The following is a 5,036-nucleotide window of genomic DNA, read 5'->3' as shown; positions in this document are numbered from 1 at the left end:
GAGATTTTCCCCGACTCCATGATTCAAGCAAAATCTCGGGGCTACCGACATAGGCATCCCAAATGGGCCCGCCTAATATAGTACCCGGGTTTATTGAAGGCCCACTACCCGAAGAATAAGAAGACTCGAGAGCCCAAGATGTATTTAAGGAAAAGATAGAGTTGTAATAGGAAGTGTTATTTGTAATCCGGCGGGATGAGTTAGGAACCGTCCCGGACTCCGTAATCCTTGTATAGCACGAATCCCTCGGCTCCACCTATATAAAGGGGGGTCGAGGGACGAGAAGATCATCGAATCATTGTCTGCAAACCCTAGTTTTCATATTCGTCGAGTACTTTTCGGCTGAAACCTTCGAGATCTACTTGCCCTCTACTTCTAACTAAACCCTAGCCTACAATCCATAGGCATTGACAAGTTAATCCCTTGTCAACAGGTCACGGTTCTTTACACTCTGCAGAGGTGTGTTGCTTTACCCATAAGAGATCTTAACCTTGGTGCCAACCGGGTGATCTTCCCGTCCACACTTCCTATGGTGTGAGGCCCGGTATAAGGTCTAGCCAATCATGTTCCTCCGCTACCTCGAACACCCACCCTTTGTGCATACCCGACACTGGTCCTCGTCGGTCCTCTTATACCATTAAGAGACGGACTCCGGCCACGTCATATGCCTTCGGCCTATCATCATGGATAGACTCCTTCGCGACACCTTGCAATCCCATCATAGACCGCAATACCGTGGGGACTTAAGGCTTCCCAGCCCTACCGCTTGTTCTTCGAACGACAAGTGTCTACGGACTGTGCCGTGGGGACTTAAGGCTTCCCCAGCCTACCGCTTGCCGCCGACGGATACAAGTGTCTACGGTAAAGCGCATCCGTTGATGAACGAGAGGTGGAAACACTTTTGACTACTCCGTCCCACTCCGGATCTTATGGTTAACACGGGTATTACGGCACAAGAATCATCGACGACATTTGTTGTTTAATCCTAGATGGATATAAACCCGTGCAATGGAACCTCCACCATATCAACACAATCCATGGTTCCATTGCCCACCACATAGTCATATTCATAGTTATGAAAGTAGTGGTTTTGATTTTTGTGCAATAGTGATAACCATAATACTTTGCAAGTAATTTGATAAAAATACTTCAAATGACATGAGCAAGTGATGAACTTGCCTTTCTTGATCGCATGATTATGCAGACAAGGTCTTCGATACGTAATAACTCCAAATTCTGAAATAGCATCATCGTCCGGTAAGGATGATGTTTAAAAGATTGGCAAAGATGCAATAATGCATAAGAATGAGATGCAATCGCTCTAAGCGTGACCTAACCCCGATGATTTAGGATTAGTGAGTGGTAATGATCAGTTCGAGGTGTGTTGTACTTTTAGAGTGATTCACAAACAAGGTTCTTCTTAGGGTCTTGTTGTATTAGAAGCGTAAGCAAGTGGTAACATGCATAGTAACAATCATACACACCAAGGAATAGTAGTTGTATAATAAGTAAAGATCAATTATCCATTTTAAGTCCTATAGTGCATGGTTGATGATTACTTAGTATATAATTCAAAAGAATAACTTTTGAAGAACATGTTCTATAATAAAGAACAAGTATGATACTTAGATTGGTGGGGTTCTATGGTTTTCTATGATTCCAATTGGTTTCTGGAGTCAGTAGTAGATGGATCACAACAATGTTGGATTCATCAATACCTAGGGCTGGTAAGGCTGAGTTAAGTCTAGGCATCCTAAGCAATTCATTATACATGGTTGTTGTCAGGGTTGGTTTATCTTGCTAGTGATAGCTGGCTAGGGTTTATAGGTCCTTATAAGCAGGGTTGATGATGATTCTTTATTTACTTCAAAAGAATAACTTTTGAAGAACATACTTCTTAATTAATAAGAAGTATAACAATTAAGATTGCGGTTGTCTTGTATTAACTATTGGATCTCTAAGTAGAGATTGGTTAGTTCCTAAAGAGGATGGTTCACAAGTATCTCACACTAGTAGGGTTTAGTGTGTATGGGATATGATGTCAATATTAGCATGGTTGCTAATGGAGTTCATCACAATGGTGTGATGCTATATAGGTATGAGTAAGGTTGATACTTTGATGATAGAAATTTAGGGTTTAGACTTAGGTGTTCCTATTTGATCATCTAAGTTTGAGGGGATGAACATATGGAATGCTAAAGTCTTAATGATAGGCTCCTATATTTTATGTGGACCTGGATATGCACTTAGTGGCTCATTATGGATCTAGGTATGAATACAATGTCACTTGATCACATGTCTTAACCTAGGGTTTAGGTTTAGAAGCAAATTAGGGTTTATATGAATGAATGGAGCTAGGTTCTTAATGGCATTAGGGTTTTAGGATTCCACATAAAATTATGAGGATATAATTTTATTCACAATGGAACTAGGATTTCCTAATAACCATTTAGTTCTTAAGGTGATAACTTCATTATAATGTTGAATTTATTAATAACTCTGAAAATAATATTGGATTTGACATTATATTATTTTAAAAGGCTTAATGAAATATGATAAATACTATTAGGGTTTAGGTTTTAATTAGTAGTTGAAGTAATGATCAATTAGGATTTTCATATGATTAAACATAATCATATGGAACAATTGTGATATTTTCATACAAAGTAATATCTAATATTTTATTGATATGAAAATATAAATAATAAAATTATATGTTAATATTTAGGTCTTAATAGCTTAAGATTTAAAATTCTAAAATTTAGAAGAAAAATCTGTATTATTTTCTTTTAGACCTTAAATGGTTTGTTGTTATTTATTCTGTTTAGGATTTTTCTTTTGTCAAAAATATTTTTATTTGGATTTTATTATTATTATATCTTTCTTTTATTAAATATATATTTTCTAAAGAAAAATCAAACAAAAGGCTAGTTGGGCTAAGCCCAATTGATCCAAATGGATCAAACCTATAATCGACCACACGGTGCCCCTGGGTCGGTCAACCCCGAGCCCCCAGCCGACCCACTCCTCTCTCTCTCGTCGTCCTCTCCTCCTCCCATCTCTCACGCACACGAACGCTCCCATGGCTTGGCCGCGCCGCCGCTCTCTCCGGCCGCCTCCGGCCCTCTCCACCGCCGGCGTGATGGGGCTCGGACCGCCTGGATGTGATCTACAACTTCCCCCTCCTCGATTCTGTTCTTGCGCTCTCGTCGCTCGCCCTCGACCCCGTCCGGGTCGCCGATTCCGCCCCTGCCCGGCCGATGTCGTCCGCCATCGGCGCCGCTGTTGTCCGGCGGGCTTCTCCATCACTTCCTCCACCGAAATGCTGCAAGCGACTCCTCTTTGCGCCCACTCACCTGCGCCCCCCTAGCAAACCCTAGCACGGCCTTGGTTCTGTCACCGGCGACCTCGGCGAGTACCGCCGTCCACGGTCGCGCCGCCTCCACGGACATCTGCGTCGTCTCTCTCTGCTGTAACTACACCCTGCTTTCCCAGGCGCTCCCCCAGCCCCCATGATTCTGCTTGCTGCTGGCCTCTACTGGCACTGCTGCTTGTCGGTGAACTGGTGGTGGCTGATGGTGCGGTGGTGTGGCTGTAGTGTTGTGGTGGTGGTGATTGGTGGCGGTTTGGTGATGGGTGTTCATGGTGATGTTGTGATGTGGCTGTGAGCTGGTGTGCTCGACACCGATGGACGGCGCCATAGACGCAACCTCGGCGTCGGTGTACTGGTGGTGCTATCGCTGTCCTCACTGCATTCTCGACCTCGACGCCGGCAGGACGGTGCCGTAGGCGCAACCCTGGTGTCAACCGCTGCTCCTACTCTCTCCGTTTCGCTTACTGTGAGCTATCCTCACCCCTTCTCTGTTTATGATTATGCATTGGTGGTTTGTGTGATTATGGTATAGCTCTTATCTGCTAAGACATACACTATTTTGTTAATTGAAAGTGTTTAGTGGTACTGCTGTTTAATCTTAATTAAGCTCAATCATGCTGATGATTTCAATGCTGCTACTATTATTGTATAATTTCCTTGATGGCTGCTTGGGAGCTGATAATTGGAGGTGGTATCATTTGTTGGTTGACTGGAACATGGATGGAATACCACTACTGCTTGAATAATAATGGGTTGGCCTGGGATTATTTCCTGGACCCTATGTAAATCCTGGTGACATGTTAATTAGTTGTGGCTGTTTATGGTGATGACTCAATCAAATGCACAAATGCTACTGGTCAAATCCTTGCTTAACAAATACGATAATGTGTCTAATTGGATAATTAATTATCCAGGCATTGTGGCTGGTTGTATTTCTTTTACTTGTTGAAACCGAACACACACTACACCATGCACTATTGAGTTGAGGTTTGGTTTGGGCCTTGACTATGATATAAATTGATGCCCCATTTAATTCATGGTTGAATTTGAGAAATGAAATAGAAGTACTATTGCTGGATGATTTACTTGGTGGATTCTGGTGAGCTTATGGTATGCTTGTTATGCCCTGATTGATGGGAGTACTTACTGGATGATGTGCATACATGACCAGACCTTGTGGTTATGTGGATGGCTTGCTTATACTTAAGCTGATGATTTTGTAGCTTTGATTTACTGTTTTTTTTTCTTATTCTGCATAAGTGCTCATGTGCTTCTTACCAACATATCTACCCTGTGGTGCCTCAATGAGTGTGCACAGAGTACGAATCTGTTGAGTGAGACCTGGTGCTGTTGTGCTTGTGTAAAATAGGAAATAGACATTGATCATAGCTGTATGATTAGATGATGCCAAATGTCCATCCCAAGCTCTTAATGATGCTTGAGTTAATTTGAATGGACAGATCGATGCTTGCTTTAGCCGATGATGCAAAGGCTGAGGCTTTAATTAATACTAAGAACAGATCATCGCTTGTGCCTTTTTATTTCTCAGTGATGAGACTGGCATAGCACTTCTATGCCATTCTGAGAGAAATCCATCTCTCTATCCTCCTAGGTGAAAACCTAGTAGAAGGGTAGTGAGATGGTTTATTTTTTATACTCCCCT

This window comes from Lolium rigidum, chromosome 6 (genome assembly GCF_022539505.1).
Source record: "Lolium rigidum isolate FL_2022 chromosome 6, APGP_CSIRO_Lrig_0.1, whole genome shotgun sequence".
Taxonomy (NCBI): domain Eukaryota; kingdom Viridiplantae; phylum Streptophyta; class Magnoliopsida; order Poales; family Poaceae; genus Lolium; species Lolium rigidum.
This window is presented reverse-complemented; position numbering follows the sequence as displayed.